Source organism: Psittacula echo (assembly GCF_963264785.1).
Source record: "Psittacula echo genome assembly, chromosome: 13".
Taxonomy (NCBI): Eukaryota; Metazoa; Chordata; class Aves; order Psittaciformes; family Psittacidae; genus Psittacula; species Psittacula echo.
This window is the reverse complement of record NC_137749.1, coordinates 4,867,360-4,879,668: the sequence shown is the minus strand read 5'-3', so window position 1 is coordinate 4,879,668 and position 12,309 is coordinate 4,867,360.

Here is a 12,309-nt window from a genome sequence, read left to right as displayed (position 1 = left end):
AGGAGCTGCCTCTAATTAAAACTGTGCTACTGCATCACTCAGTCCTACAGACTGTGTAGTGGGGAAAACATGCCATGATGACATCTTCCTTCAATTTCCTCTCTAATTTTTGGTACAATAGATACATTTTCTTCAGCCTTTTGAAGAGAAGACTAATGCATCCCTGAAGTTAATAAAATGATATGGGGTCATTTTTATTGAAAGTTAAACATCTGCTGTGTCTATTGCAGTATATTAAATAATATTTTATTATTCTCTCTTTCCTGATGTGATTCATGTCTCTGGCAGGCAAAGAACCCTTTTGTCTGCTTTCCTTAGACATGTAGCAATTTAAAATGTGCATGTGAAATGAAATCTAAAGATACAGACCAACTGCAGATACAAGCAGTTAAAGACAGGCAGTGGTAAATCATAGAATAGTTAGGGTTGGAAAAAACCTTAAGATCATCCAGTTCCAACCCCCCTGCCATGAGCAGGGACACCTCACACTAAACCATGCCACCCAAGGCCTCATCCAACCTGGCCTTGAACACCGCCAAGGATGGAGCACTCACAACCTCCCTGGGCAACCCATTCCAGTGCCTCACCACCCTCTCAGTAAAGAATTTCTTCCTTAGATCCAATCTAAACTTCCCCTGTTTAAGTTTGAACCCGTTACCCCTTGTCCTGTCACTACAGTCCCTAATGAATAGTCCCTCCCCAGCATCCTTGTAGGCCCCCTTCAGATACTGGGAGGCTGCTATGGTCCCTAACTGTCCTGTGTGTGCTCACCCAGCCCATGAGCCCTTCCTACTCCCTATTCTGTGAGAGGGCACATGGAAATTGCCTCAGAGACTGCCTGACTGCTCGGGTACCTGCAAAGCAAAAGGTCTGACCACAGAAAACCCAAACTGAACCATAAGGAGCAGAGGCACCATCTCATTCACAGGAGTTAGGCTGCAGCCCCTGCACTTTGCTGTAGGCAGATCTCTTGGGTTTCTTAAGGTATAAGGAGGGAAAGGAAAAAAGTTTTGGGATGAGGAAATGGTTTTGGGGTGGCTTTGGGGATTTTTTTCTGAATGTGGGAAATGGCGTAGTGCTGGAGAAATGCAGTGATTTGCTTTCCCTTGAGCTTTATTGAAGTTATAGTAGTCTTGGTAATGCTTCCTATCTACCGCAGGGAAACACATGGGGAAAAGGGAGGCAGATGAACATTTTTAGCCATTTTTCATCCAGTTCTGATGGAGGTTGGATGCTCAGGGACAGGCATGAAAGAAAAACACTTCACTTCATATTAACATTTCCCTACACCCACGAAAAGCCCTGTATGTGCCAGCAACAAAACTAGAGCATCCGTGGGAAGAGAGCACAAAAGTGATTTGAGCGAAGCCAGAGCTGTGCTCAGTGCCATTTACAGAGGGGAGGGAAAGACTGGCTGAGGCGTCTGCCCAGCTCTAGACATTTTAGAGATGTTTGCCCCTAGTTGCCAGGGTTTAAAATAGATCTGTTTATAGTGAGCAAAGTGAAGTGACTGTCTGCTGAGAGGCTGACAGTTACAATTAAGCCATCACTGTTGGCATGAGCTGAAATTAAAATAGATGGCAGGTTCAAATGGTATTAGAAAACGCCCGTTTGTTCTGCTACTGCTTTTTCTTCAATAAAATCAACTGAATTCTGTTCATGTAATGAAGCAAGATAAAGTAACACCTTCAGGCCGATGCCTTGTCACTGGGCAAATCTGCCTTTGAACTCCAACTCTCATGTCAGCAGTGGCATTATTTCAAGCTCAACCTCCCAGCCTCTTTAGCACCCCAGCATGGAAGGAAAAGAAGTCTGAAGTCCTGTGGGTGGCTCTGCACGCAGCCAGCACCCTGCAGGCCCTCACCAGGGTGCCAGAGAGGTTTATCTTACTGCCACCAATTCCTATCTACTGAATTTGAACCTGTTGTTGTGACCCAGCAGGCTGCTGCTTGAGAGCTCTTATTGCTGTGCAGGAGAACCAGGCGGGGGGGTCTGCAGCCATAGCCAGCCATTGCTTCCAGCCCATTTTAAGCGGCACGGAGAGATGAAGCATTTCAGGAAGGAAGAGAACCATTACCCTTATCCCATCCTTCTGTCTATTAGGGATCTCCTCAAAACAATAATATCTCTGATGGAGGAGTCTCAAACCTGAGACTGGGTTTGGGAGTGACCAAACCCACTGCTTTATTTGTATTTTGTCTTGTTTCCAGCTTCGCACAATTCTACACATTTGAGTGACAGCGGCCTCATCTCCCCATACCAATGTGGTACAACTGCATAAAAGCCTGTACTCAGCATAAGCTGGATATTCTCCTTCCTCCCCTAGTCCCCATTGCAGAAAGGCCTCAATCTACTCACACACATCTTGCAGCTTCTCCATGATGAACCATTGAGCAATTCACCACTCACCTCAACTCTAATTCAGAAAGTAACTGCTTTCTCACTGCCTCTGTCTCAGTGTCCTTGAAGGTTACACAGCAGCCACAGACCAAGATGCAGCTGTGACTGAGTTTCAGCAACATCCATTCCTTCACATGAAGAATTCAAGTAAAAACCTGAGCAGGAGTCACTGCTGTTAGTCCGCTATCTGCACATTAGTAAGCATTTGAAGGAAATACATTCTCCCTTCTCACAGTTGTTTCCCTTTGCTGACATTAGAGTGAAATTTTCCAGCTGGGAAATCAAACTTCATTTCCCCTCAGGGCGGCTCAGGTGAGAACTGCTTAGCCACTAGCAAATATTATTATACCAAGGGGTATTCTCCTTTTGTTTTCCATCAAGCTGATTTTCCAGCTCTACTCTGTATGTCAATGCATTTGCTTCTCTACCTCTTGCTTGACAGCTATGCTGTGCAGTGCTTCATGTGAAGGTGTGAGAACCATGAAGCAAAGCTGAGTGCTGCAGTCACCTGAAGGGACATAGACAAGGCAGATGCTCGTGGAACTAATTCATGTGTTAAAATATTAACAATCATCTGGGCTTTGGGTGTGCTTTGGGAGTTCATGGTCATCCAGAGGCAATGATGCATTAGACTGGAAAGCTATTTTATGTAATATTGGAAAGGTTGTTTGCAAACACATAGAGGTTGGTGGACTCCTGAGCTTCACCAGTGGCACAAGACCAATTCAGCCAATTGATTGACTCCCAGTATCCTGGAATTTTTAACTGAATCAATGTATGTAAGCAAAAAGATAGATTACTCTTTTCCCCCCAGTTAAAGCAAAGCCTAGACTTCACCCATGCATACTCCGCTTGCATCATTTATAGCCACGACACTGCAATCACAGATTCTATCAGAAGTAAAACAAAGAAAGGCAGCCTGATCAGGGCGAGGATATGAGCATGGTTAAACCTAAGCTGGCAAGGAAAGTCACACATTAGCAGAATACCACCATTTCTAAGCAGGTAACAGCACTTGGTGGGGCAGTGCAGCAAGACTCAGCTCCCCCCCAACTCATCACCATCTTCAAGCCTAAGATCAGGAATAAAGGATCCTGCTGTTCTTGACCTTGTATAAGCACATAACCTAACCAGACACATCCAGACAGGCCTGTGAGACAGCAGACACCGTATTAACATGACATACAGAACTCAAGGGGGTATATCATTTGCCCAGATCACCTAGAAAGCTTGGAGGAAGATGAACAACACAAGCCAGCTCCCCTAGACCCCTTCTTAGTGCTCCCTGCCCTTCCTCCTCCCCCTGCACATCCCCAGCCTATGCCTGGGGAATCCTTAACTCTGAGTCCCCCTCTCAGGGCTCAGCCCCAGGAACACAGAATGAGAGGCAGGTTTCTCATAGGACCGCTGGCTGCTCTGCCATCTATTTGCCTTTTTATTACCTCTGAGGAGCTAAAAGCCTCCCAGAGCTGGGATTTTTCAAGACACTTCATTTTCATAGTGACTGCCTTAAAGGTAAAAGCCTCACCAGGGAGCATCCCTGAATACAGAGGACAAACAGCAGACTTGCTCTTCCCAACCTGTGTGTAAGCATCGCTCAGGCTGCTGGGTTTTTTCTTGAAGAGCCCAAATATTGACTGTGCTCAAGTGCCATTGAAATAACACTCAATGCTTGTGCAATCACTTCAGGCTGGGGAAGCTCTCGGAGAATAAATATTTTGCTGGAGTGCTGCTTTAAAAAAAGCTATTAAAAACCCTTTGAGAAGAACCCGACTGTCCCATGGTCAGTTTTAGAGCAGGACTTGGGGACATGGAGACTGATCTCCCAGCAAGGAGAATTCCAGAAGCCAGAGTAAACCCACAAGGCTGCAGATTTCCAGAAACAAGTAACTTCCAATGTAATGAGCAAGGCTGGTGCCACCAAGACCATTCAAGGAACCTTTTTGCTGGTACTGGTGCAAATCTGATGCACAACATCCCAGGGTGATGCATCCTTCGGGGTATTTTTGTTAAGTTAAAGATGAGTTTTGAAGAAAACTTTTAAGCAAAACATGAGATTCTGCTGCTCCTGAGACTCTCTAAGGCTCAAATCCTTCCCTCTGATGTACCAAGCAGCAGGAGAGGTGAAACAACATACATAATGAAGAACAGGAAGATAAATAATAAGGAATGGGGAAATGAATGAGGGAAATAATTCTTCCATTGTTAGAACAGTGCTAGTGGCAGCGTTATAGCGATTTATAATTCCTATTAAAAGCCTGGTTTGGGGGCTATAATCTCTCAGCTGTTTTCTGAACCATCTGGCTAAAATTTAGCCTAAAATTTGTTATCTCAGAGATAAATGAATTCTTTTCCCCGTACCAAAATTGCAGTATTTGGGCAAGGAAACCAAGATACAGAGATCCCCATTCAGGAGCGTTTTGGTCAGCTAAAGGCAATCTTCCCTTTCAAAACAGCTTGTTGAGATAATCTGGACATGGCAATGACATCCAATTCATCCTCAGTGTTTTTCAACATTATCTATCTATGCTCTAGAAGTCCCACGTGTGAAGCCTCAAAGCGAGATGCTCTGAAACTGCCCCCCAAGAAGCTGCAGGACAGTGCTGTACCCACGAGGACATCCTCCTGTATCCCCTGAGCCACTTGCCAGGACTCACAAGCAGAAGCCCCCTGGTCCAAGCTGAGGTTTGGCCACTGTAGGAAAACAGCACAGCCAGGGCTTGCGGAAGCTTCTGGAAGGAAACCATGGGCATCTCTGTGCAAATCCAGCAACTGGAAGCTACTGCATGTGCTGCCTGTTCCTACCTTCCAGCTTTGGCTTTGTCCCAGGCTTACTTATTATAAGGTCCTGGGCCTGTCACTTCACCCCTTTCACTCCACTAAACACATTGCAGTCAAGCAAGCATCCAGAGATGCCCAAGGGGGAGAGCTTTGCTCCACTGCTGCCGTGTGCTGCTGTACTTGCCAAGGATGGACAACACACTCCAACATCCCTTCTTGCTCCATTTCCAGGCCATCTCATTTGGGAGACTGCACACCCTGGAGGGAGCACAGGCTGGTTACGAGTAGCCCTGGGACACAACTCTCAAGTCACTGGCTTCTTACATGCTCTATCACCATGTGTTAATCTGAATAAGAGCTTCTTCGAGCCCTAGCCAGCTAACAGGGGCAGGAGTTACCATGTACCCATTTGCCCCAGTAAGTGCATTAACTCCCATTTCACAGGCTGGGGATGCTATAGCTCTGCTTTCATGTTTCACAGCTGAACATTTCTTTTTCCATTAAACCCTAGGCAGCTACTTTCTAATTCATTTTACATTTACCTGATTATTTCCATGTTCTGTGCTGCTTCACCCCACTATCATCTTCAGCTATCCTTTGAGTTAAAGGTGTAGAGCTTTATCTGCTGAAAGAAGTCTCTATTTTCCAGTCTGGACTTCAATTATGCAGCAAATAATACAGCTCAGTGGAGGAAGGATGTTGGAATAATTTGTATCTTTTATACAAACTGGTAATAAAAATTTAGCTTCTTGATGTATTTTTCTTCCTTAAACTGTAGTTATGTTTCCTTGAATAGATATATGCAAGATAAATTCAATTACAGCATAATTTGTCCCAGGATGAATAACCTTTAAATCAGCTCTGATCTCAAAACACATTATGAGATAACATACTGTCCATTACATTGTTGAAATAGGGGCTATGGCAGTGCCTCAAGTTGTCAGTATGAATATCAAATTATTTATGTTCCTCTTTGCATCCTTGAATACCAAATAAGCTCAGGAACACTGACAGCAAGAAGCCCTATTTAAACACCGAGTTCTAGCAGAAGCAAGAGGTACTTGCTTGACAGCTCTTCAAATCGCAGAGCACTATTAATCACGGAGATGTGCAGCCGCACCATGAGCTCCCACTCTGCTGTCACCTTGCCGAGAGTTTCCTCTCCTCTTGGGGAACAGCTCAGAAGTGAAAGCTCAGTTAAGTCTTCCACTCAGCTGCCTCCATTGCTGCTGCTCAGAGCTGGTGCTGAAATAAAAGGGGAACCACTCAAATATTCTGAGTGGGCTCTCTGGGTTTGAGCTCTTAATCAAGAGCAGTCTTGAAGTCCATGCTTTTCCCCATCATCCTAGGCACAATAGTTAAGAGCTCTCTTTACCTTCTCTTCCGTTTCACAAGCCTGAATACATAACACACCTATTGTCTGCTTTCGGAGGATGCTTTTGTCAAGACAGTATTCAGTCTGAAAGCAACATGCCTTAATGTAATCCTTCTCCAGGGTTAGCAGTGTCATACTCTGGAGCTTGAGTGCTCAAGGAGAGCTGCAATGACTCTATGCACCATTTAAACACACTGTGCTCTATGCCTTGAGATCTCCTCCCTGCAAATCAAGTTAACTCTACATTAAATGTTTACTGAGAGCAAATAATCCACTGTGATTTTAAGTGCAGACCTGGGAGAGGGATGGGATTTCTCTTTCTTTATAAGCAGAAGGTAAGCCTGGTTTCACTCAGGGCACAAGAGGAGAAGGGTCTTCCTCAAGCTAGAAATCTGCCAGGTCGCATTCTGCAAAGCAACCTCTCTACAGGTTTGAGACCTCTCCTTCTGGAAAGCCACCATCCAACAGATACCATTACAAAAGACAAAGGCATTCAGAGTTTTGGGGATCAAAATCTACATCAAAATAATAGCATTGCTTTTCAATGTTCTTAGTTTAAACAAGGGGAAGTTTACTAGGGCATTTCACACCACAAAACACAGACCAAATGATGAACCTACAGCAGACTTTTTTTAGTGAGATGGATGGCCACCTAACTATTCAGTTTGGTCAGTGAGTGAAAACTAGAACTGAATTACTAGCCTTACCAACTAGCTGTAGGACATGCCGGAGCTTTAGAAAGCAACTTCTTAGCTCCCTAGCAGTTGTTTTCCTTCCTAATTTTTAAGGCCATCAGTATGTGAAGCAGAAAATTTAGTCAGCTTTATACAGCTGTAATTACCAAGAGTGTTTACAAGAAGCTTTGATGGCAACAAGCCTCTTGTGCAGGAAAGAGTTTACCACTGAAACAATTCGAGTGTCAAAGTCTCCAACTCAAGTGCCTGGATGGCTTGTTACTACCTAATGAAACAATGGGGCAGAGCAAAAGGTGCTGTTAGAGCTGCTTGAGGCAAATGAGCATGAAAGAGAAGCTTTGAGCAAGGAGCGTGCATCACCAGCTTCACCAAACCTGAAGCACTGGCAGTGAGCTGAGCACCTAGGTCTGACCCCAGCAGCATTCCTCCAGCAGGCAGCTGGACATGAGAGCTCCCTCGAGTTTAGCACAGCCAAGAGATACTCTGAGCTTGTCAACAGCTGGCCTCAGTGAAGACAACTGTACATCAGTGAAGATGACTGTACATCATGCCAGCCATGGAGAGGAAAATAATATGGGAAAAGGAATTATTAGTGAATACAAGAAATGCTTAGAGGGAATGGAGAAGGGCAGGATGCTTCTGGGAAGGAACAGTGGTTTGTTTAATGCTCAGACAAGAGGCAAAGTGATTATTTAACATGAGTTCCTGAAAGCTCCTGTTCCTGGTTTTGTTGCAATTTGCATTTTCGTTTGTTAAATACTTTACAACAAAAATAACCTCCTGGGAACTCAGAACAACTCAGGCAGACTATTCATGTGAATAAGGTTGTGCTTTACTTCCGATTATCCTGGATGCCCACTAGGTTCAGGTTTTCTTTTTAAAGACTCAACCTAAAATTGAAGTCAAATGCAAACACTCAACCCAGCCGACACAACTGCAGAGGATGGGCCTCCCTGTGGGCTCAGAGAGCATGGAGCTGCGGTACCCCTCTCCTTGGCCTCCTGAGACAAGCATCAAACAAATCTGCCTCACTCGGTACCAGGCAGCCTTCTGCAAGCGACTTGCAATGTGTTTTCTATCTCCTACAAGATAGAGCTACCTCCTTAATCAAAGCCTTGGTGTTTATTTCAATACATGCCTCTGATGCCATTTACAGGGGGAATACATGCTGCTCCCTCCAAAGTAGGAGCTGAGCCTGACAATACAAAAAGCTCCTGTTGGTGACAACCCAGCAAAGGGCCCACTTGTATCACTGGGCTTTAGATGGCTCCATCTGACAAGCCTCCGCTAAGCGACTCCACAAATCACATTACATTCATCTGCCTTTGTTCTCCTCCAGCCAAGGCGAGTCACTGTGTAAAAACAACAGCTGTTAGTCACAACCTTCCCGTCCCAGGGAGTCAGCATAAGTTATGAAATAAGCCTGCCGGGTGTGATTTACCAAAGAGAGAAACCCATTTACATTTACTTGACATAACCAACGATCATCATTCTGTCCGTCTGTGTTTTATTAATATCTGTGCATTGCTGGTGATGATGTATGAAGGAGAGAGCAGACGATTCTTTGAAGCTGGGAAATGAGGCTGGCCCTGTGGGGCTGAGTAAGTATCTGTGTCAGAAACACACACGTACCACAGAAGGTGTCAGTTTTATGGCACAGTGAAGCCTCTGTGACAGAAAGCAGAATTGCTGTGGCAGTAATCTTGCTGAAGAGACTCTCAGGTGGGGAGGAGAAGGAAGAGGTCTTCTGATTAGATGGAGTCATTCAGCAGCTGAACCTGAGGGTATTGCTCAGTGAAAATACATTCATAGGGATCACCTGCACATGTTGTAAAGACATTTTGCTCTAGGCCAGCCACAGGAATCCAAACACATTTTTGCAGCCAGAGGCAGCATTGCTCAAGGCATACGGAGAGGGCACAGGAACCAGGCACACCCCCTTATCCTGCAGCAGCTCTGGATCATCCAATGCTGAGTAAAGTCATTTTGTATCTCGGCCTCAGTTTCCCTTCATTTTAAAGAGGACAAACAGTTGCCTTTTATGCTATTTAATGAACTTCTCTGTTTTAAAGCCCCTAGTACAAGCATCTTTGCATAGCAGAAACTGAAACTGAGACTAGGCTGACCATGACACAAGGCTACAACCCTGGAGATAAATGCACAGTAAAGGCAAAGCTTGGTCTCAGGTATCACATCTGTGGTGCGTTTGCTATGGCAGAGCTCTCACAACTACCAAGAGGGAGTTGAGCACGAGCAAGGCTGAGGAATACTGGGTAGAAAACAGTAGTGGGTCACATCAGCCAAGCCCAAACTCTCCTGATCTTGGTGGGATTGAGCCTAAGTAGCCCCACGTAGCTCTGCCCTATTTACACAAGTGATCTCCCATGGCCGGGCAGAGGTTGTGTTCAGAGGGGAGCAGGCAGGCACAGACCAAGACCTATTCTCAGCATTTGATGCTCTTCCTTGTCACCTCCACCATTCAGATCGGTGACTTTGGCTGCTCCAGCAGCTCGAGAGCACGGCAGCTCACACCAGGCAAAGTGGCAGTCTCTTCACAGAGGATGTGCTCTGCCTATCTAATTATAAAGCTTTCACATCTTTGGCTGGTTGAATGTTATATAGACTCTCTTTGGTGTAAAGCATGAGACCAGACTGAAGCAGGGTCAGAGCTGGCAGACCCATACCCCTGGCTGCCCTCTACAGTATCTGTTTTCCTCTGAGAAGGTCAGTCCTGTGATTAGGACTTCACAGGGAGGTCTAGATTCTTCCTGAAGCCACAGGAAAGTGACTTCCACTAACATCTGCCAACTTGTTAGAGACCTTTAAATCCTGCAGAGGAGGAAAACATGATCAAAACCCCTTCCTACTCCTCTGTGTTTTGTTTTATTATGAGAAGCAGCAGGGGAGCTGCCTGCCTGCCTCCCCTCAAGCCTTCTTAATTCTGCAACAACCTCTCTGGGAAAAGCTTTCCTCCCATGCGTATCCCTAACCATCCACCAGCATCCTTTCCAAGGAGGTGGCTCCTGGGCATAGCAGTCATGATAGAGTAGAACAGCACAAGCCAGAGCTGCTCAAGGACTCCACAAGCGCATCCGCTGCCTGAACCATCAGAGATCCCTAAAGACTAAACAAATAAAACACCCATAGAGTAATAAAACCGCAATCAACCCTAAAGCATTCACCTGCTGCACAGAACCTATCCAAACCCATACTGTGTCATGCTAGCCACTTGTTACATGCTGGAGAGTTTCAAAACCTTCAGGTTTACAATGAACAGAACTTTCCCAAACAGCTTTTGTTTTATTCAAAGTTTTGGTTCAAGGCAGACATTTTTCATTCATGATGGTCTTAAATGCAAGCCAAGTCAGATTCAAAAGGCACTTACTGAGGAAGCTTCATCAAGGAGAATTATACCTTTAGACAAACCACTGCTTTACTTCTATTACCTAATGCACCAGAAGTGATTTAAGAAAGACCGTGTAGAACTGCCACTACAGAAATTAATCTTCTTTATGATAGCAGATTGCTCTACAATCCCTTTCAGAAAGGACTTGCACAATAATTAAGCTAATACCGACATGACCAACAACACACCATCTATTTTATCCATAAAGTTGTTTCTCCTTTAACTGCCAATGTTTTCCATTCTTACTTTACAGCTATTTATAATACAAAAGGAAACAAACCCCAGTATAATATTTGCCACACAGGGAGTTGTGGCAATAAACTGTAGAACAAAGCTTTCAGCAGCAGATTTACCTTGGGGATTTGAGGGACTGAGCATTTGGCTGTTCCCTTTCTGTCTTGGTTACTAAACACAACAGAATCATTCTCCAAGAGCAGCCCTCCCTGCATGCCTGCAGTGTTCTGCTACTCAGTTTGGGCAAGTTCTCTGCTTTTATGAGATAGGAAAGGGGGAACCCCACTATGCTGCTGCATGTTCAGCCTTCCCTTTGAATGCAGTGCAGTGAAGACAATAGCAAAGTTTGGTATTTATTGTACATGATGATAAAAATATAAGTGATAGTATACATCTATGAAAATCATATGCAAGACTTGGGGTGTTTTGGTAAACCTGCGAGTTTTCCCCATTAATGGCACAAGGCAGTGCTGTAGTTGTGATCCTCAAATCAGAAATAAAGGTTTCTCATATTTCCAAGTAAATCTGGAAGTGATCAGTGATGTAGGACTCTCATTTCTGCTTGCAAGAGTCATTGAAACCATATTCTAATACTACTTTGTATACAACAAGAAGGACAGAGCAAGATTTCAGAATCATTTCTGGAAAAATTCTGAAGTATTTCCAAGCAGTGGCATGTTTCTTGCACTATGGTCTCCCGCATCACTTTATTACCTCACCTCCTACATGATGCATGGCTTTCTCCTGGAATTGACAGAGCTTGTTGGATGTGCACTGCAGGTGCACTTAGCCTCTGCCACCCTTTGAGCTCAGCAGAGTTAAACATGCATGCAACAGGGCACTGGAGGTAGATGGGTTTTATTTACCCTACTGCAAGCTTTCCGAACACAGCACAGATGTAGAGTTAGAACCCTGTGTGAAAGCACTTACAGGCAGTGTCCAGGGCAGAGCTATACAGGAGAGACCAACACAGCAGCAAGGATCATAGAATCATAGAATAGTTAAGGTTGGAAAGGACCTTAAGATCATCTAGTTCCAACCCCCCTGCCATGGGCAGGGACAACTGAATAGAGGTTGGCGACAGTAGAAGGATGGAGCCAGACAAATGTATCAGTGCTCAGATCCCAGCCTTCATGTTCCAGTATCTACACGCACTGCCTGAATAATCCTGCCTACGAGGCCCTTTGAAACACCCCAAGAGATGCTGTGGACAAGATTAAACTAAGAGCTGAGTGTGGGGACAGTGGCTGTCCCCATCAGGAGCTTCAAAGGGTGACCAAACATCACAAGAACTGTCACCAAGGCTGGAACTCAGAGGCAGGTTTCATGGGGCACGTGTCAGAGAGGCTACAGACAACACTGGCACTGGTGAGACTTCTACCCAAACGGCATCCAGGATCCGAATGTTTCAGCCAGCA